Genomic DNA, 22,440 nt, shown 5'->3' with positions numbered 1-22,440 from the left:
CAAGGCTAAAAGGGGGAGGTGCAGGAGGGGGGGGGGGTTGCATGCAAAAGGGGGTTTAAAGCGTTGGAAATTGGGGAGGGGGGGATCGGGGCGCGGGGGTCCCTCTCCGGTGGCCCCGCTGCCTCCGTCGGTTGCAAGGGGGACCAGATGGAGCAGCCAGGGGAAGGCTGGAGGGCGAGGTTGGGGGGAGAGGAAGGGGAAAGACCCCTCCAGGCAGGCCTTGTTGAAGATGCCGCTTCTGCCTGGCCCCCCGGTTTCTTGGCTGGGGGACTCGCGAGCACCCGGGATCAGGCTTCCCCTCCGACCCCAGGTTGGGATCCCCTTTCCCCAAAGGAAAGGAAAAAGTTCGCCTAAAAATCTGGACAGGGAGCAGAGCGCGGGGCGTGTTGCCCGCGGGTGGGAGAGCGGCAAGTCTGTGCCATGTGCTGTCCTAGTGGCCTTTCCACACCCCCTTCAGGCGCGCCCCCCCCCCCTTTAAAGTTCTTCTTCCAGATCTGAAATGGGACTTTTGCTCAAAGCTGCAAAGGGGGTCGGGTTGGATGTCGCCCTCCTGCTTGTCTCGTTTGCCGTCTCCCTTCGCTCTCGTTTGGGGACTTTAAACCAGCGGGGTCGCCTCTCTCGTCCCTCTCCCGAGCTCGGGTCTTTTCCCGGAGTGGTTTCCCCGGTTCCTTTGTACGCCTTTCCTTTTTGGAGGCTCGGGTTTTTACGCGCGATCCTCGCCCTCTTTCCTAGCAAGCCGGAGCTTTGGGGTTTTCCCCTCCAATCCCCACTGAACGGTTCGAGAGGCTTTAGGAAATGTTGGAAGGGAGGCAGGCGGGAAGTTTTACGGTCGTTCTCTGTATGTGTGTGCTGTGTGTGTGTGTGTGTGTGTGTGTGTCCCTGTTCGGAGTTTAGGGGGCTCGATGCCTCCCCTCCTCCACCCCTTTGGAAATACCTGCTCCAAACCGATGCCCCCGTTGGACCTTAGGAGACGGCTTTCCCCGAGCGCTCCGGTGAGCCGTCGGGGGCGCCTTGCAAGGGCTTGGAGGAAGGAGAGTCCGGGCAGTGGGACGCCGGACCCCAAACCTCGTTCCTTTAAAACTCACGGTCGCTATTCACGTTGCTAGAAAAAGTATAAACTCCGGAGCGGGTGTGTGCGCGCCCGCCCGCGCGTGTCTCAAGTTGGAGCTGGAAAAGAGGCATCCGAAGGGGATCCAACCAGTTGATTCCGTCTGCTTTGCCCGTGGACGCGTTTCAGGTGGTCTCGCAAATGCAGGGGTCCGGGGGAGGGGGGAGAGGAGCATCCCCGATTTCTTCCCCTGCCCTTTCAAACAGTGAGTATGGGGGTCCAGAGATGGCTTGGGGGGGGGGGGGCGGGGTGCGCGCTTGGGAAGTTTGCCTCGCCGGCCTGCGCCTGGAAGTAGCTCACGGTGCGATTCTCGGGTTTTATTGCCTGGTCGTGAAAGCCTTTGGCTGGAGAGGAAGGTCTTCTTTGGGGAAGTCGTGGAAGGGAGGGGGGCTGTTAGGTTTCTTCTCTCCCCTCCGCGCCCCCCCGCCCAGGCAAGAACTATATTTTATACGGGCTACATATTTCTGACTCATAAAAGTAAATCGTTGCTTAGCGTGTCCGGGTCTTGCAAAAGAAACAGGGGCGGGCTACCTGATAGTTCCCCCTCCTCCTGGGATTCTTGCACTTTGCCCCAATTCTGTACAAGGTCTCCCCAGTGTGTGGTCTCCCAGTTGTGTAAGACAACCATGTCCAGGATCACAATCCCAGAGCTGTGGAATTTAAAAAAAAAACTTTCCCTAGTGAAGTGATCAAAACAATGCATTCTTACCCCTGGCTCTCCCCACTTAAATATATCCTGCTACCCTTCTTTTTAATTTTTAAATGTCCACAGAGTTGGCCTTAGTTTCAATGTTATGCCTGGATCTTTCTGCCACCAAGAGAAATCAAAATAAATTCCCTTTTTGCAGAAAACCTAAAATCATGGTATCTGGATTCATCCTGTTATCTGTCTAATTTTGCCTCCTGTTACAACTGTGTGTGGTGTGCAGAAATTCAACTTCCATGTTGTCACTTTATTATTTAGTCCACTTGAAAAAGTGAATTGATGTAGTTGAGATTTTGTACCGGAGGCTAGGAAATTGGTTTTAAAAGTGGTTCGGAAAAAATGAAATGGTTTAACTTTGTTTTTTTGAAGCCACAGTGAGGAAACTTTCTCAGCTGCTATTAGGAAAGCTGAGTCTTGAAATCTATCTTGTGGCAGAAATTGTTTTGAACTCCTGTTATGCTGTTTTATCTCTCTATTCTTAAGCATTTCAACAGGGGCAATATCAGCACAGCGATTTTAAGCAATTATTTTTGCAATATATGCTAGGATTTGAGAGGCTTATCTGGTAATAAATAATAGTTAAATAATGAATCTTTAGTGTTTTCTCAGACTCTCTCAGTGCTTCTGTTCATGCATACTTGAAAGTAAAAATTCATCAATACCAATGAGGTTTCTTCTAAGCAAACAAATTAAGGACTGAAGCATCCAACTGAATACTCCATGAATTATTGTTGATCAGATTTAAGCAGTTATTTAAAAATTTGCTAGATGAAGTTATTTGGCATCTCCCCACCTGGGTGGTAGTTGAATATGCATCAGGTTTTATACTGCTGTCTTAGAAATGTTTGGGGGAAACCATCTAATTATTCTTGTTTATTGTTATCCTTTTACTCAACACAAATAGCTTAATTTTTAAAATACTCAGAATGGAAGAAGCACTAGTTTTGTATTCTAGGCAGACTTCAGACACTTGAAAGCCACTGGGTTTACATGCTTGTGGCTGGAATTGCCTTTCCGATGTTATTGGTGTCTCTCAATCAGTATTGAAGTTGAATCCCGTGCAGAAAAGTCATCCCTGCGAGGAGTCATTTGGGTCTTGCGGAAAGTCTCTCTGAGGTCAACTGTTGGCTGGAGCCCTTTTTCTGTTGTACTACTGGCAGATATGATTAGCAGTGCAATATTAAAAGGGCATTGGCTAGCAGATACAGAACCTTCTCTGAGAGGTCCCTCCTTCTTCCAAATGGGTCAACCAACTATAGAATTCCTGGATTCTTTGGTATTACTTATGCTCAGGGGTATGAAATAAGGTTTGTTGCATAGAGGTGTGTTGCTGAACCAGGAGAGGGGGGGGTTTCAGTTCCTCATTTCCCCCACAAACTGTAGATTGTGGTGTGCTTGGGTTCATATTTACTACGCAGGATTCCGAAGGGAATTTGAAACATGGAATTATTTCATTTGTTTACCAATGTCTTGGAAATGACTCATTACGCTCCTCCCCACCCCAAGCTTTCATGTTATGTATGCCTCTGTTGAAATTTTATAACGATGATTCCTTTCCTACAACAGCAGATTGGGCCTTCAGTGTTCTCTGCTTCCTAAGACGGTCACCACGCTGCTTCCTAGATGGCTGGCTTTAAAATTCTGTGGCTTTTGTATGTTTCATCTGTGTGTCTTTGTGCATGCAGATGCTTTTCCCAGATGCTGTGTGAGTTCAGATGCTGTGATGAGTTTCTGGTGAGGCTTGACACACAAACCAGTCATTTTGGAACACATATTCTATATTTGCAGAAAAGCTTCTTCTGCCAAATGCTCTTGCACCTTGCAGTGTTGTTGCTAGCACTTTTTAAAAAGTTTTGTTTTTTGTGCATGTGTGGTCCAGTCAGCAGCAACAACACCCCCCCCACCCTTCAGTGCAAGCAAGACTATTGAAATAGAAGAGAAGAAAATAAACCACTAGTCAATATCCTATTTATAGGCAAAAAAAAAAATCAGCCCATGTCTGTTGTTATTGTTTATCTGAAATTATGTAGAGGAGCTGGGACAGAAGGAAATGAAGAAGATGCTTACACTGTATAATAATCTTTCCTCATTTGGTTTCATGACTTTGCCTGGTATTTTCACAACATAGGAAGGAATGGAGGGAGAATTTGCACATTTGATGGAGGTTTTTAAAATATTTCTGCCACCTAGGAATTTGAAATACTTGTCAGCCCTCTGTGTGATTTAATCTATAACAACATTGTACACATATCTCACTTACATATGTTTAAAGAGCTTTGTTGAATCTATAAAAAAGTAAAGGCAGGAGAAGGAAATGTGTTTTGCTTTGGGCCTCTTTTTGGCCTTGTCTCAAATACATATGAAACCCATTCTGAGTTGCATTTTAATGGTGATCAACAGCTAACCCCATTATTTGTGGGACAAGCCTCTTTTTCCTTGGGAAATGTTAAAAAAACGAGGAGGGAAAAAGAATGCCAAGGCAGCTGTGTACGGTGCCACCAGTGGGCTGCTGGGACCGCCGGCTCTGACAATGTTGCACTACTGTCTACACAAATTAAGCAGTGCAATAATATTGTCAAAGCATTTGGTTCCAGTTCTAATACGTCCTGACTCCTTCCGACCAACCACCGTGTGCAGGCACCCTGTGTGCTGGTGAATGAATCCGGTTTAGCGAGGCCAGCCTCCCCTCTGACTCGGGAGAATCTTAAAAAGTCAAAATGTGTTTTATGTTTCTGGGCCAGTTTTTACAACAGTTGCAGATACAATATTTTTAAGGGGAAATTCACGTGGAGGTCTCTGTTTTATGATCATGGCTGTGTATGGTGGTGGATTTCTTCACCACCCACTGGTGGTGCTGTTGTGTGTGTGTCCAAAGCCAAAGTAATTGCAGGCTTGACACTGAAAAGACCCACTTTAGAATGTGCTGTTTTCTCTGCTTGGACCTGCTTTATTTCCCTTGTTGTGGTCAGAGTGTTCTAGGGTCACAGTCACAAGCAGGGCTTTTAAATTCCGGGCTTTTAAAATGAACCTTGCGAATATATAGATTTTGCTTACGTCTCTGCAAGTTTTGTTGTTTCTGGTTGCCATTTTGGGTTACTTTTGACAACGGGTTGCGTTTTTGTCTGGAAAAAAGGGAATTATTGTTAAAGTCAACATAAGTGATCGAACACTTTTTAAAAACTTAACCCGCAAGAGAGGGTGTGTAGATACTGAATCTATAAGGATCCGAAGTCTGCGTGGTTCTCCCTATTAAACATGGGAGACTGTTTGGTGCTTATATATAGCAACGTATTTAAGAATTGATCTCGTTTAAATGACAATATGTCGGAGACTGTCACTTGGAATGGTTGCTGGAAGCAGATGTGGAATTCTTCTGAACAGCTGCTAGGGAGAAGGGCATTCATTACGAGAGGGAAGGGAGAAGACGGGATTCTTCTTTTAGGACTCAGATTTGTTAATTTACAAGAGAAAAGGCTGAGTGGGTGGCGGGGGGGGGGAGGGTGGAATCATAATATTGGAAACTAGATCTTTGTGTGGATTTTGCCTTTTGGGCTGGAATGCACAGCCATCTGGAGTTTAGGATGTCCTGATGGTGTTCCCCCTTTGCAGAAGGAAATGGACCATGTCTTTTCTAAAGTTCGGGCTCCTATGTGCAAGTCAGAAAACACAATGCTTGCAAGTCACTCTCTAACAGTCCACTAATGCTTTAGGAATTGATTTCTCCCTTTTTTGTTCCAGTTCAAGGAGCCAAACATTTCTTTTTCCATGCCTGGAGATGGATATATTGAATTGGCTAGAGAAATATCAGATATTGTGTGGTATTTCTCCTTCCCCCCCCCCCCCAAAATCACTGGTCTTCCATTTAGTTATGTCTCTGCACTGACATTTGTACTCCACTGAACAGTTAACCCAGCTTCTATATGACCTTCATGCTAGGAAGGAGCTGGGCGCCACTGCTGTTTACTTTTCGGCATCCCAGACCAGTGCTATGAAAACTCTGATTCTGGCCCCTAGGAATTTTGAAATACCTTTCCAGCCATTTGTTTGGCACACCACTTTATCATCATAGCTATGCTATGTAGCATCACTTCAGGAAGAAGAAATTGGTGTGGTCAAACTTCCTAGCTAAATTATTGATTCCCAACCACAGGACAGGCTTCACTCTGGCCCCTCTCAAAGATACCACGGTGTGCCACTTTCAGGAGCTTTTATGCCGTTGCCCGACTGGTTGAAAATTGAAATGGTTGAAAAGTGCTCCTGCGCTGTCCATTCTGCCCTTAGATATGTATTTGTTGCACCTATCTTCCAAAAAAATCCCCAAGAAGATCAGAGGATATACCTCCTTCCTTCTGGCAGGCCTTGAATCTGAAACTTCAGATAAGTTACCAGATGGTGTACCATCTATGGAGGTTCAGTGCTGATTTGGTGATGCATTTTAATGGAAGACTCTGTATGTGTGTTTTACTCTGTATGTATGTTTTACTCTGCTGCTCTATGATGATGATATAGCTTTTAGACTTGATTATAGCTATGCTGTTCTGTTCTTGAGCCGACAGGCAGCAGTTAAAAGGAGAAAGTGTTTCTTGCATGTCCTATCTTAATTGTTACAGCAGTCCTGTAAGGTTTGTTATCCTCCAGATTTTCTTGGTGACTATGTTTCAATTGATAGGAGTTTGTGATCCAGTTAGGATTTGAATCTGGGACTTTTAATCAGCTGTACACCATTTGTTATCCATTCAGCCTTCTAACAAAACTGGCTGTTTACAATCTCATGTAATGTTAAGGGTTCTGCTTTTGTTAATATGGCCTTTTCCACACGCACTTTTCTCTACCAGAAGGAGTCTCAAAGGGGCTTACAATCACCATCACCTTCCCTTTCCCCCTCCCCCAACAGGTGAGGAAGTTGGGACTCAGAGAGTTCTCCTGAGAACTGGGACTAACCCAAGATCAGTCAGCAGTCTGCATGTGAAGGAGTGGGGAGTCCACCACTCAGGTGGAGCAGTGTGGAATCAAACCCTGTTTCTCCAAATTAATTTGCAGTCCTTAACCACCACAGCATATTGGCCTTTAAATCAAATTTAAAGCAGCTGATAAACTCTTCTGGGCAGGTAACAGTTCTTCTTGGGGAAATATCTTGCTGTGCCTGGGAAAAAAATACTTAATTACATAGATTTATACATGTCTCAGTATTGCTCTTTTAGTTGCTGCGTAATTTTCTCCTCCCCGCCACCAAAAAGTGCAGCATATACATTACAAAGTCCTGATGTTAGCATTGATTAGGCTGTGACTGAAAAGCTGCAGGATTTCCATCTCTTTTCTCTGCCTGTTTGTATAATTGGATGTACAAGCCTTACAACTTAGCGACCTCCACGTTGTACATCTGAAAGAGCAATTTCACTACTGGACTCCCCTTTCTCCCCCTGTATCCAAAGGGAGGAAGGAATGCAGCAGTTGATTCCTGATGTTGTGACTAAATAGACTTGTGGCTAGAATGAGTAGAAGGGTGGGGGTGTGTGTGAGAGAATGAGACATGCCAGCAGCATCTGTGGAAATCCAGTTTTGGGGGGAGGTGTTCCATTGGTTCTTACAACAGCCCCTCCTCCCCAGTTTTATCTGTTTTGAAGTGGGACAGGTTTCCAGATGGGCCACAATCAAATGCTGAGGCTTAGGTGGCGAATGGCCAGTGTGCTGTGAAGCATTTCCTGCTTGTAAAAGGTACCATCGGTGGTGGTGGCTCCTCGGGAGGCATCGTAGCCTAACCTCAGCGATTCATTGAGACAATGCGTTCTAAGAATCTGCGCCTCCGAGAGTGACTCGGAAAATAGTAAAAATGGAGCTAGGAACCGGATCTCCTTTCGGGAGGGGTGACTGCCAGGGAGGAGTGTGTTCCTGAGACTGGTTCTGCTCCGAAGATGGAGGTTGTGCATTCCAGAGGTGGCTTGTTTCTGACCCCGGCTGGCTGAGGAATTTAACAGTGAAAAGGAGAAGAGGGGGCTGGGGAAGGGAAGGGAGAGGGGTGGAAAGGAGTGGGTTTCGGAAGCAAAGGCTCCCTTTTGGAGTGTGTGTATTTACAAAGGAAACCCTCTCTGTGTGTGTGTGTGTGTGTGTGTGTGTGTGTGTGTGTGTGTAACATTCCAAGTTTTGTATCCAAATGGGTACTGGAAGGAGGGGGGGATTGTGTGGAATGCAGGGAATCAAGTTTGCCTGAGGTGGGGAAGGGCTGTGGGACAGCTTCCATCCTGTTATTGGATAAAGTTGTTAAAAAGAACTCCTTCTCTGTAAAAAGAAAGGGGGGGGGCATACATAGGATGTTCGCACACACTGGATGGAGGAGATTGTCCTGTTTCCGTCCCTGCCGACACAACCAGATGGAATGGAAAGAGAACTCTGGATGGTTTAACTTGTCAGGAGAGAATAGAATTTCTTTGGGGGCTTCCCCCCCTTTTTTCCTGTGATGGGTTTTGTGGGGATGAGCTGGAACAGAGGAAGAAGGAAGGAAGGCCTATCTCTACCCCCCCCCCCTCCCCCCCGCAGCACTTATACTTAACAAACCATCCTAAGCAGATAGTTTCCAAGGGTAGCCATGTTGGGCTCTAGGAAAACAGATCTGAGTCCAGTAGAACCTTAGAAACCAACAAGATCTTCAGGCTGGGAGCTTGCTGGTCTTGAAGGCACTACCGGACTCAAATCTGTTTTCCTAGAAATGAAATTTAGAAGAGTGTTACTTGGCTAGGGATGTTACAGTGAATTGCCTTTTGGAAAGGCAGAACGTAAATTGATAAAAATAAAGAGATGGATTCTCTCTGCATGGATGCTTGCAAAGCTGTTTCCATTGAAATAAGTGGGATGTAGTTTCACTTGTTTGAGACATCTCTGCTTGGGCTGTTCGAGGTCACTGGTTCAAATTTCATGTCTGCCATGAATTCCTTGGGCCCCTTCCGCACATGCAAAATAATGCACTTTCAATGCACTTTGCAGCTGGATTTTACTGTGCAGAGTAGCAAAAACCACTTTCAGACAGCTTTGAAAGTGCATGATTCTGCATGTGCGGAAGGGGCCTCAGCCCATGTGAGCCATTCTTTCTTGAAAATAGATAATATTGTGTTAGTGAATGGATGTAACATGAAAAACAATTCATGTAAAGTGCTGAGTATTCTCATCGTGGGCTCAGTGAGACTGAGGGCATTCTCTTTTCATGGTTTTTATAGTTTAAGTCCGCAATGGAAACGGAAGACTGTCTGACCATCAATCTTCAGAGAATTCCACAAACTAAATCTCCTGACCTGTCAAGAGAACCAAGCTCTTCCTGCACTTCTTTCTCGGCATGTGCCCCACATCTATTTTAAGATTTTGGCTTCTTTATACTCACACTTTGCCCTGACCTGGATAGACCAGGCTAGCCTGATGTCCTCATATCTCAGAAGCTAAGCAGGGTGGGCCCTGGTTAGTATTTGCATGGGAGACCGCCAAGGAAGTACAGGGTTGTGACACAGAAACAGGCAATGGCAATCCAATCTTGAACATTTTTTGCCTTGAAAAACACCATGGGGCCACCATAAGAACATAAGAACTAGCCTGCTGGATCAGACCAGAGTCCATCTAGTCCAGCATTCTGCTACTCGCAGTGGCCCACCAGGTGCCTTTGGGAGCTCACATGCCGGAGGTGAAAGCAATGGCCTGCTGCTGCTGCTGCTCCTGAGCACCTGGTCTGCTAAGGCATTTGCAATCTGAGATCAAGGAGGATCAAGATTGGTAGCCAAAGATCGACTTCTCCTCCATAAATCTGTCCAAGCCCTTTTTAAAGCTATCCAGGTTAGTGGCCATCACCACCTCCTGTGGCAGCATATTCCAAACACCAATCACACGTTGCATGAAGAAGTGTTTCCTTTTATTAGTTCTAATTCTTCCCCCCAGCATTTTCAATGAATGCCCCCTGGTTCTAGTATTGTGAGAAAGAGAGAAAATTTTCTCTCTGTCAACATTCTCTACCCCATGCATAATTTTATAGACTTCAATCATATCCCCCCTCAGACGTCTCCTCTCCAAACTAAAGAGTCCCAAACGCTGTAGCCTCTCCTCATAAGGAAGGTGCTCCAATCCTTTTTTCTATCTCTTTTTCTATCTCTTCGATATCCTTTTTGAGGTCTTTTCTGACCATAGGTCAGCTGTGATGTGTTGACAAGTAACCTAAAATAAAATTTTAAAAAGTGAAATAAAATCCCCTCGAGGTAGTAGTCTGCTCGCATTTTTCCAGATGGGAGTCTCAAAATGGTAATACAATTGTTGGGGAAATGACCAAGCACCTGGTCGTGTGTGTTATCTAAAATTTTATAGTTGGAATTGAGCACTGTGATCCTTTTCTTCCCCAAATCAACATTGTCACTCCCAAAACTGATGTGTTTGCCTTATAGCTATGCCATGATTAGTGTTGTAATTCATGCTGAGTGAATATTCACCATTTCTGAACAAACAGTGTATTTTCCCAGAGGGTTGTGAGAATGCTACTGTAGACAGGATTGATCTGGAGATGGGACCAGCCCTTTAACCATGCTTAAATCTACCTGGTGAGCATTAAACTGTGGTTAAAGTTTTCAAAAAGGTATTGGCTAATCTTTATTAAGAGACCTCAAGGATTGGGAAGAAGAGGTATTTGGATTTCCCTAATGGCTCATAGTGAAAATTGCTTAAATCAGGTTAATTGTCCCTTGAAATACTTTTTGCCTGAATCTCTAGGTGAATTTTTCTGTGCTGGTCTAACTTAGTCATCACTGAGAGGCCTAGCTTTATTAAAAAGGGGTAGCAGTGTGTTGTAGCACCGTAGAACAAACGTCCAGTGACATCTTGAAGACAAGCAACATTGAAACAAAACCATTGTTAGCCTTTAAGGTTCTACAGAATTGTAAAAAGTGGGATTGCTATAAACCCATCAGGAAATATTGAAAGAACTCATGTCTTTAGAGATGATAAGAATTCAAGTGCATTTTGCTTTTTCTATCTTTTGTTTTTCCCCCAGTTGACAGACTGAATAAATCCTGGCAAATTTCATGCAGAGAAGCCATATTGTGTGTGTGTATGTCTCTGTATATTTTTTAAAACATATCTGAGCTGTTCAAGTAGCATGTTATTCCTTTTTAAAAGGATTCAGGGATGCAGATCTGGCTTTTGCTAAGAAAATGCTGCTGGTGAGGTGAAAAAAAGGGTGATTGAAACTTGCAAAGACTAAAGAATTCTCAAGGGAGGGGAGGAATTTAAAGGGACAAAGACATACTACAAGAGAATCCCCTCATAGGGCACAGAAAACTGGGAAGATACTCAGAAAAACATGGAGGGGCTGTTTTGGAATACATTTCCCAGTAGGAGACTGCTTTCAGCTTAGCGTTTGTGGAGATCTAGGAATCCTTACCAAACACATCCGAGCAGGTCGGCTCTTGCAGGGCTGAAAGAATCTCTGTTTTCTGGGAGGATTTGTACCAACTTGCTAGATAGCTTAAGAAGGCAAGGTTGGAATGCAAAAAATGTAGACCTTTAAAAAAATTTTTGAAAGAGAATGAAGAAAGACAACACTTAACTTTTTAAAAAAAACAATAAAAAGAAGTAGGATCTGAACTCAAATTCAACATATTGGTAGTTTCTGTAGAAATAATGGCTTATCATTGGGTATTTTACCAGAAAAAACCTTTCTGTGGGTACAATTCACAAGCATTCAAATGAATGGGAGTTTCCCTGTTAAGAGAGCCTTGTGTTGACAGTTTGAAATCTATTTAAAGCAGCTATGGATGCAAAGCTAGGGATTGTTCTATAGGAAAATGTTGTATCCCACATACTAACAAAAATCAAAATCTTACCAGATTTCATGTCTCCCTCCTCCCTTTACTCTTTCCCAAAATATGTCATCTCTTAAAGCATGCTTTTAATAACGCTGCCAGATCCATTTTTTTAAAATGTAGCAAATTTTTGTTAAGGGGAACTCTTCAAATGGGGACTCTTATCAATTATACACATAGCTTATAAAGAGTATGTATCTCAGAGGAAAGTTCTTTGCAGGCAGACGTTTCTGTGTTCAATCCAGATACAGGATGTTCCTGAGAACAGAGAAAGGCTCTTGGATAAATAGTGGGAAAGACTTGCTTTGCCTCTGGATACTCCTACCAATCAGAGGATAAATATTTTGCTGGGTGGCCTGCCTTGGCATAAGGCAACTTGGTACGTCCCAGTCAAGAGCAGCATAATATAGTGCCATAGGCATTATTATTATTATTATTATTATTTTTTTTTTATTGGACTTATATACCGCCCCATCCCCGAAGGGCTCTGGGCGGTGCACAACATATAAAATACAGTATAAAATAAGTAGTAATTTAAGGCAGCGATAAAAACACAATGCATGTGTTTGCATTGCTGAATAACTTGCAAACCAAACCGCATTGTGATTTTTAATTTTTTTACAATTTCCAATTGGTCTTGCTCTGGATAGTGGTTGTGAAATAAATAGGTCCTGAGGCAAGAAGATTTAATCTGGTGCACGTCTGGGGGGTGGCCTTTGAGCAAATGGCACTTTCTGAGCCTCGCCCTCCTCCTTATCTCATGGGGGTGCTAAGAAGCCGAAACTGAATATTGCAAAGATAGATGGGTTTGTGCAGTAGCTAAATGTGTGAGTGGAAATGTCCCTATGGCAAATTGCATCCCGTGAACTCGCTAATCTACTTGGCAGGGCTGTTGTAAGGTCTCCTGTGATTTGTATATGTGAAGCACTTTTTATATTCACAGCTAATGAAAGGAACTGGAACGTGACAAAAGATAAACATTTTTTTCCTTAATGTTGCTTACAAGTAGCATGCTATAATATTAATAATGTAGTTTATGTCAAAAGTGCTAGATATCTGACTAGTTTCATGTTGTGTTTTAGCCAAAGTATTCATGCAGAATAAAATCAAAACTATAAAAATCTGGCCATCCTATTTTGTATTATAGAAAGAGGGGAGGGTGGCACCTATTCCAAAAAGGTTTAAAGGGGGGGATCCACGTGTGCAAGTTAAAACAAACTTATTGACCTTGGAAATCCAATTATTGTGCTATCACTCTTAATTGATTTTTCCAGAACAGAACTGCTGCCTGTAACTGCTGCTAATTATTATGGGACTATGAGGAAGTATGCAAAATATGTAAAATAGCTGTTTGGATTGAGAATTCAAAACAGATCTTGTAAAATTTCTCTTTCCAAGATGACATTCTAGTCATAGAAAAGTTTAGGCAGGATGGAGTGGGGTGGGGGAAGGATGAAGAACCATAGTAGAATGTGGGAATTGCCCAAGAATTTAGGACACACAAAAAAAAGACAGCCATAAGTCCATTAATAGGAAATCCAAGTATCAGTATGCTTCCTTTTCATCAACACCAGCCAACTAAAAAAATCATAAAGGATTGAGTGTACTTTTGAGTTCCAACAGAATCCTTCAGGCCGAATCTAAATGAAAATTTGGTTCAGGTTAAATGAAAGATTGTGGCCTCAGGCACAGGATAATCTTTCCCAGTATGTGCTACCTGAGATCCTTTAACCAGAGATGTCAGGGGCTAAACCTGGGACTTCTTGCATGCAAGTAAGGGTGCTCTAGCTAGCACTGAGTCAATACAGCATGTGCTTCTAGAGCGTGCTGGTGTTTTCCTTGATTCAGGCTTGGCTTCTTGCTTTTTCATGCTTTGAAAAATTCACCATCTTCCCAATTTTCAGCATGCTGCTTTACTTCTCCTCTGAAGATGCTAGTGCTTGTAAAGCCGGAGCTGTGAGCACCCACTTGAAATCACTTTGCCAAGATTAATTACCTTGTGATCCTTTCAGATCACAGCCAAGGTGGCTGAAGAGTTGTAAACAGGTAAACACCCACACTTTGCCTTGTGCACTTAGGAGGTAGCAAGAGGCAGATATAATCCATATGGATGGACAGAGTTTTAATCAAAAGTGATTGAAATCAAGAAAAAAAGAAGCTTTTAAATTACTGGTTTAAATTAGGTTTACAGCTTTCTTTTTTTCATGCATTTCCTGTTCACAGTGATTGGTTGTGGGAACACTTAAAGCATATATATGAAACTAAACAGAACATTTATACTGTTTAGGAACATAATTCCAAACCTCTGGTCATGCCATCTCAATGTGTTTTGGACTACAGAAATGTTACCTGCTTCGGGGAACAATTGTGTAATGTTCAGCTCTTTCTGTACACGTGCCCAGGGACACTAAGCAAAATCATGTCCTGGAAGACTAAGGCAATAACCCTAAGAGCTCTTACGTAGGAGTAAGTCCTGTTGAATAAATTTGGACTTGCTTCTGAATACTCCGGAGTTTGCACAAGGGGAGGGGGTTACTAGGCAGAAATATGTTTTTCTCATGACATAAAAAGTCTGGGCAATTTTTTTTAAAAAAAGCATACGTGTTTGAAATGTTTAACTTCATAAATTATACTGTCTTGCATTGGTTCATTTATTTAAATCCCTCAGTTATTTCGATAGAATGGACTGGATCATGACAAATAAAGTACTAACTATTACCTTCCTGACCTGTAATGCTGCAGGTTGAGAGCAAGCTGTAGGGGCACCCTCCTTTCAGTGCTTATCCAAGTTGTTCGGGTAGAGAACTGTACTACTGATAGAATGATGCATTCAGTTTTAACATGTTATTAGATCAGAATGGTATTACTAGAATGGGGTTCACAAAGGTGGTTTTATAAAAGCAATGGGACAGTGAACTCTTTATAGTGTGCATTATCTGTGTGCTGTATGTATTGTCCTACTCTCTCTCCTTTGTTTTTATACTTTATACTTATGTAATATCATTTTTTGCGTATCATGTCTAATAATTTATGCTTTTTTCACATCTGTAATTTAAGTCCTCTTACATCGCTTATTCGTTTTGTACTATTGACTTCATTAACTTATACTTGTAATCCACCTTTTAATTTATAATTTGTAATCTGCTGCGTTTCAGTGAGAGACAAACTATAAATAAAGTAGTACTGGTAGTAATAAGTGTAGGCAGTAATAATGTCTGTATTAAATTTGGGCACCATTTCATACCCAACTGTTTTTAAAGGAATGCCCTTTGGGGATAGGGCGGGGGATATACATCCAAAAATTTAAAAAATGCTTAAGTTAAGTTTGCCAGCTCTGGCTTGGGAAATTTCTGGAGATTTGCAGAGCAGAGTTTGAGGAGAGGCGGGAGTTCAGTGGTAATGTGGTATCACACTAGGACTTCGTGGTATTACTCTAGGACTTCCCCCCCTCCCCCCGAATCTATGGTATACCATAAGGTCCGTCATCTGAAGCTGCTAGATTACGAGGTCATTGAACCTGGAGGAAATGTAATTCTGAGAGTATTCAAGGGCCCACCTTGATGTTTGCATAAGATTTTTTAAAAATCTAATTGTATCCATTCTGGGAGTCCACTTCACAGCAAGAGGTGAACTGGGGTAGTGGATACTCTAGACTAATCCAGATCTTTTCTGCAAATACTCATGCTGTTAACTGCAGAAACCGGAGGAAATTGTACTAAAGAGGGGAAACTGCACACAATACATCTATATCTTTGTTACTTTTCCCTGGTTTTGTGTTTTTGATGCATATTCTAAATGGTAACAACAAATACTGTTAGCAGCCATAACCACTGACAAAATTGTGTTGATTATTGTGTCAACATGAAAAGCTACCCAAAGTGAAGAAGCAGCTGTGTAACTCACTAATAGCTGCCATGGTTTGTGGCAAGAACACTGAGGTTTGGGGTGGGGACACCAGAGAAGTGAAGAGTTCTACTGTTGTTTTCCAAGTTGAATCCCATCTGGAATGGATGGAAGAAAGGAAATTGGGCAATAGAGGAGCTGTGGAAGTGTGAAAATTGTAATAGGTGGGAAGGATGACAGTATTATTCAAACTGATTTGATTTAATATTCATCTGTATGGACATAGAAGAGTTTGGATTTATATCCCCCTTTTCTCTCCTGCAGGAGACTCAAAGGGGCTTACAATCTCCTTGCCCTTCCCCCCTCACAACAAACACCCTGTGAAGTAGGTGGGGCTGAGAGAGCTCCAAGAAGCGAAGGTCACCAGCTGGCATGTGTGGGAGTGTACAGGCTAATCTGAATTCCCCAGATAAGCCTCCACAACTCAGACGGCTGAGCAGGGAATCAAACCCGGTTCCTCCAGATTAGATACATGAGTTCTTAACCTCCTACGCCACATGATAATAGTATAGGAATAAACTATAACAAGCATTTACGTCGCATTTTGAGCCTTGAATATGTTTCCCATGCCTTGTCTCAGTAAATGCAGAGAGCTGATGTGCCATTTATGAAACATCCAAAAATTTCAAGGTTAATTGGAAAATAGTAGGATTTCAGAAACACACTGTGCTTGAACAGGGGAATATGAGTAGAGATTTACTCAGCTGGATATAGACCGCTGACTGTAGATTGTGGCCTACTAGTGATGTCTGCTCTGAGTTGGGAAATTCCTGGAGGAAGTAAAGCCTGGGGATGAGAGGAAGCTCAGCAGGAATGTGTGAAACTATCCACTCCACCACCCGAAGCAGTCATATGATCTGCCGTCTGGAGATCGGTTGTGATCTTGAGGAGATCTCGAAGCCCTGTCTGGAGGATGGGAACCTTATTCTGTACCATCTTTTCACTTTTGCAGTTCCAGGCAAGCATCAAAACCAGGAAGATGTCATCAGCATATTGTACAGAGTTAGGCAGTTTTACTTGGAGGACTTTCTCCATCCACGTTCTGCTATCTGAATATTCATCTGTTGTCCTGCTCTGTGTGGCAGCATTAGGGTTGCCAGGCTGCAGTTTGTAACCCCTTCCCTCCCAAAGCATTTTGGAGGTGAGGACTAGTATTTTGGTGTCATACTGGCACCCTGACATCACTAGAAGTATCCCAACGCCAGCACTCGCTCCACCCACAGTCTCCTTCCCCCAGCTTTTTGGATATCATTGGGCAATGAACAAATTTGGTGGGAGATCTGCTGTAGGGAAACCTGGCAACCTTAGGCAATACAGGTGTGGGGACTTAAGGTAAGGCCTTTCGGCCATAGTACACCATACTTTATAAAATTCCCTGCCTCCAGAAGTCCTCTTTGCACTTTTACTTCAACCTTCCAAAGCTGGTTTGAACTGTCCTATTTAAAAAAACACTTAATGTCTTTTTAAAGATGCAATTGCTGCTGTTCTGGGTAGCCTACTATATTAGTTTACTATAGCTAAACAAATCTATAGCTAGGACAGATCTAATTTCTGCCATAAATTGGTGACTATGGAAGCTACTCCCTCACCATGCAGGGCTTACAAGGATTACAGCAGGATGTAATGTGGTGCTATAAGGGTGAAGTAATATTAATGTTTTAATCTGTTGTGACTTGAAAGATGTTGACTTGAAAGGTGGTTATGATTTTCTTTGCTGGCTCCTCCCCCACCCCTCCCCCTCCCTCCCTGTAAATACTACATCAGATAAATAAATACATTTGTGGCTGGCCCAGGGTGTGATCAGTTTGGTGGATCAAAGGCTGTGTAGGCCCAGGCTGGAGTTGGCTAAAATACCAGCATTCTTACTTGATTTGCTTGGGAAGCTTAATTCAAATAAATTATGTCAATTGCTCCCCCCCCCCTTAATGGAATGCAATTTAAACAAACTTGTTTTTGTTTACCAAATGCATTCCCCTCTCAAAAAATCCAGACACCCCCCCATCTCACCACTGAACAGTTTGCTAGGGAAAGCACCAACTTCAAAGGACCTCACACCAGCCGGCCAAAACCGCCAAATGGCAAAAACCAAATTGGTGTGGAATGCATAATATATATGTATGACTAAACAAAGGAGCCATTTCTTCCATTTCACATATTTAAATCTGCTGGAGAAAAATAACAAGAAGTATCAAAATAATTTTTTTTAAAAAAAAAGAGGGTTTGGAAGATGGCCCAGGCCCATTTTTAATGATATTGGACATTCATTGGGGAACCAGACTGGCTAAAAGACAACAGAGTTGAAGATATGCACAAAACTCACATTGTTTTGAATTAAAGTGGACTTATCTGGAATAAGTCAAATGCATTTGCTCTGTACTGACTACTCTTAACCTAGTTTAGAATGACCACTTTGTGTTGGTTTTTAAGTATATAGCAGGGATGGACAACTCAAACAAACCCCTGTAACATCTACCTGTGAAGGTGTGCTGACAAAATGAGAAGGGGAAGATGAATTCTGTACTTGACCAAACACACTGGGAACAATCTGAGGTCCCCAGGGATGCTGCCCTCACCTTGGGTGCTGGCCCCAGACCTGCTGGTGACTATGTGGGTCTGAGGCCTTTTCCGCACAACAGAATAATGCATTTTCAATCCACTTTCACAATTGTTTGCAAGTGGATTTTGCTATTCCGCACAGTAAAATCCAGCTGCAAAGTGCACTGAAAGTGGATTGAAAGTGCATTATTCTGCATGTGTAGAAGGGGCTGAGAGGTGTTGTGGGATCTTATAGTACGCCCATCTCAACAGTGCTGCTGGTACCTCAGTAGTTTGCCTTGGTAGCTTGGGCAAAGGACTGGCTTAAGGGTTGAGTAAAATGGCTTGGCACGGCACTGGTTACCTATTACCTGGTGTAGAGAACTGATGGTAGAGATAGTAATGAAAAGGTGAATTTCCACAGTATGTTAAGTCATGCCCCCCTACTGTGTGAAAACACAGGCAGCCACTACCATTTTGAGTAAGGGCCTTTTAGGTTGCTGACATTTCCTTAAGATTTCATGAATTCCTAACATAATTTAGTTCATGTTCATAGTTTAAATTGACTACTTAGCTAGATGTGGTGGTGATGTGACTGAATCTTGGGATGTAGATCTCCTGCACTTTTGTAATGTAGGAAATTGATTTAGAGTGGAGATGACTTTTGCCACACCCCCTGATCCAGGCTGTTATTATATTTTGTTCCACTTTACCAGTATGAAGTCCCTCAGACTGCAAAGTTGTCACCCTCCTCACCACATACCATCCTGTAATAATAATATACCAGGTCCACTGAACTTTAGGCGCATGTGGATTTTTTTACTGGTGGTGAAGAGTGCTATCAAGTTGCGGGCAACTTATGCAACCCCAAAGGGTTTTCAAGGCAAGAGATGTTCAGAGGCAGTTATAGTGTGTCTTATTTTACACAAATGCAGGATGCTTTACTCCTGTACAGGACAGCAAGCACATCAGCTACAAATCAAGACCCATTTTCTCTGGGTCCTGCTAAGTGTAATGTGTTGTATTGTATGAGGATAACATGAGAGGAACATATATAACAAAATACATAAGTTTGTTTAGTTTTTAAGTGGGACCAGTAATGTCTTCCCGCTCTAGCCTGATAGTTGGTGTAGTTACTGGGGCTGGAAGGTGCGTTAGGCTGAATGTTGGTTCTTTCACGCGTCAAATTTAAGACAACTAGACAGTTTTAACAATTGACTGTTTTATTGAGGAACATCATCCAAACCCTGCCTGTTTCAAATCCCAACCTCCAGGTCCTAGTGGACTCGCTGTGTAGTCCAGGATTTCTCCTATCCCGTGGTGGCGAACCTTTGGCACTCCAGATGTTATGGACTACAATTCCCATCAGCCCCTGCCAGCACGGCCAATTGGCCATGCTGGCAGGGGCTGATGGGAATTGTAGTCCATAACATCTGGAGTGCCAAAGGTTCGCCACCACTGTACCCTTTCCCCCCAAAACTCAATTGTTCTGTTAGTCCCTTGGTTGTTGACAGTTAATATTTCCTCACACACCCCCTTCAGCATTCCATGCAGTCTATTTGAATCTGATTGGCCTGTTCAGAAAAAAAGGAGGAATCTTCTCCTGTCCATCCAACTTTCCTCCACCCACGCATTTGCTGCCCTCCCCTCCCCTGCCAAGTCTCTTCTCTATAGTGTGGGGCATGATAGGAGTTTATAAAATTATGTTGAACTGGACTTTTAATTAGTTGATTGATTTAAATATATATATACCATGGCTTCTTTGTGGTTCATGGGGACTTACAATACTTTTTGCTGCCTGTTCCATAACATGGTACTAGAACTTGGGATTGGGGGTGGGGGGTGGGCTCCAATCAATTTGACAGCGTCAATTTCAGGCAGACAGAAACCAGTATTTCTTCAGTGACCAAATAACTGCCTTGTGGAATTCATGCATGTAGCAATGGCCGCTGATTAAGATGGCGTTGGAGGATTGTCGAACCTTCATTTTCAAATCCCTCTGAATAGTACTGATGTGGGCAATGACAGGCCAAGGCCAAGACTATTCCAGGGTTTTGGGTTGGCCAGTGTTGGAAACCGCATGCCTGACTAGATCGGTTTGATCCAACAGGGCTGGTGCCTATATTTCTGCTGCTTGGTTGCCAAAGTACCGTAAACCTAGGTGGAAGAAATGCTGACAGGGAGGGTCAAAAGAGGCAACCAGAAAAAAAAATGCTTTACCTCCTCCGGCCAGCCCTGATGTTCCTGTGCTATAGGTTGCCCCTGGCCCCTTTTACAGCTGTGGAATAGCTTCATATCCTAAGGCCTGGATAACACATGCAGGATAACAGTGGTGGGGAAAAAGCTGAGATGCTATCCAGAATGCTCCCTTATGCGCAAAACTCCTTGCAAGCAGAAAGCCAGCACAGAGGGAGGGACATCTGCTCTCCGGAGATCCTCTTCAAACTGGGCTCCTATGCGCCCCACTTCACTGAGAGGTAGGTATTTCAGGAAAAACATGGCAACCTGCTAAACTTGTTTTGAGTTGAAGCAGATGAGCTGTGCATGTATAACCCCCCTGCCCCGATATTTTGGAGTTTCCCATACAACTGGTATTTTATGTATGCCTGTTGGCTTTTTACTGTCTCCCTCCAAAAGTTCGTTCCCAAACGGCTTGCATCGATTAAAAACCTGTTAATTAAAATATAATGTTCAAAAATTATCAGAGAAGGGGTTTTGGTGAAAGGCTGGACCCAGGCACCGTGAAGGGGTGCCTGGAGCTTCCTCTCCCCCCTCTGGCCTCAAGGTGGGTAGTTTGTAAGATGGAGGGAGATTCTTCATCTGCAAATGGATCTATGTACAATGTCAGGGTGGCTGGCTGCTTTGTGTCCTCGTGGTGGTTTCATCAGTGGCAATTGTTCGCTGGCAGTGTGATAATCCCCTTTTGCTTGAAAATCGGGAACAGGATCCACAGCAGAGACAGACATATTTGAAACAGTTTATTAGCAAAAATATACAGGGATTGGGTGCAGTTGGTTTCAGGGCAAGGAAGCTCATGCAGTCTACAAGTCTAACAAACTATCAGACACGAGGAGCATAGACCCCCTGTGAGGCTAAACCAATTCACACAAGTATTGGGGGGGAAGGGATTGACAGACTGTTCCATTGTAGTGCTGGTAACAAATACACTACAGGGAGAGGGGACATATTTACATGTTTGTATGTATGTGTGAATGTAGAACTATGGGATGGCAAGTGGAAGAATTTTAAGTTTACATCCATATTCTCATTAAGACAAGTCTTTGAAGATGCAGCTTATTTTTAAAAGTGGTTTTAGTGTCTTCTGTGAAAATGTCATTTAATCTATTTCATATTGACTCAAAATCTCACTGAATTCAACAGGAAATGTTCCCAGGTAAATGAGTGCAGGATTGCAAACTCTGGGATCCAGTTTACTTTCCACATGGCCATGAATTTTGCTCATTAATCTCTCACTTCTCTGCCCGTTTCCTTGCCTAAAGATGGGAAAGCTTGCAATCTACCTCACAGGGTTATAGTCAGAGTGAATAAGGAGACCTATCATTTTCACATTTAGATACGATTAAAACGATGAACAAAGATTTCTAAAGCAAGTCCAATGCAAAAGAGATTCATTTTGCATCCTGCATTCTCTGAAGAGGACAAAGGGAAGGTATTTGATGACTGGACTGTTCTCATGATGATAGTTGGTCCTCTAACCCTTTTCTTCTTTTACCCTTTAAACGTTTTACAGACATGTAACAAAATTCCTCAAGTCTCCTGATGCAGGAAGTATCAACCCATATGTATGTACCTTGAGGGTGAGACCCTATCAATATTGCCTCTGCTTTTGTGCTGGGATCGAGTAGTGCAATATTGCTTATAGGGTCTTTTCTTTGGGGAGGTTTCTTCATGGAGAAAAATAAAAGAGAAAATGCCAGCAGGAAAAAAAGGGGCAAGCTGGTTAAAGCAGTGTTGTTGTGATCTTTGACAAAACAAAACCAGAAATTTGCCTGTCACATTAACTAACATTCATATTATTCTTTCAAGTTATGGCAACCTTGTGGATACCTTAATGGGACAGACCACCTCCACACCACTAGAACATCATGAAACACCTTCCAGTGTATGTTTACTTGGAAGCAAGATCCACTGAAGTCACTGGTACTGATTCCTAGTTATATGTGCGTAAGGTTGACATCTGAAGTGAAAGCCAAGAAAGGGGTGGGGAGAGCGATGTCCTTAACAGGGACTGACCTTAGCCCACAGTACAAGGCATTTCCAGAACATGGTTCTCTTTGTGTCATTTCAGAAATAAAAAAGACATATTTTCCCCTGCCATGGCTCCTGAGATTTAATGGGTGTGT

General features: G+C 43.1%; 1 long non-coding RNA gene across 4 annotated transcripts in view; it reads left to right on the top strand.

Annotated features, from left to right (window-relative positions):
- LOC125442346 overlaps nucleotides 1-22,440 on the top strand; it is a 55,615-nt gene that overhangs the window by 8,624 nt on the left and 24,551 nt on the right. The window contains exon 1 of one of the 4 annotated variants that reach the window (XR_007245986.1): nucleotides 589-1,313. The exons of the other annotated variants lie outside the window; for them this stretch is intronic. This is a non-coding gene — a long non-coding RNA (uncharacterized LOC125442346). Of the gene's footprint in view, nucleotides 1-588; nucleotides 1,314-22,440 lie in introns of those variants that run through there. 4 annotated transcript variants of the gene reach the window in all.

Source organism: Sphaerodactylus townsendi, linkage group LG13 (genome assembly GCF_021028975.2).
Source record: "Sphaerodactylus townsendi isolate TG3544 linkage group LG13, MPM_Stown_v2.3, whole genome shotgun sequence".
In the NCBI taxonomy this organism is placed as follows: Eukaryota; Metazoa; Chordata; class Lepidosauria; order Squamata; family Sphaerodactylidae; genus Sphaerodactylus; species Sphaerodactylus townsendi.
The sequence above is the reverse complement of the archived record's forward strand: the minus strand, read 5'-3'. Positions and strand labels throughout refer to the sequence as shown.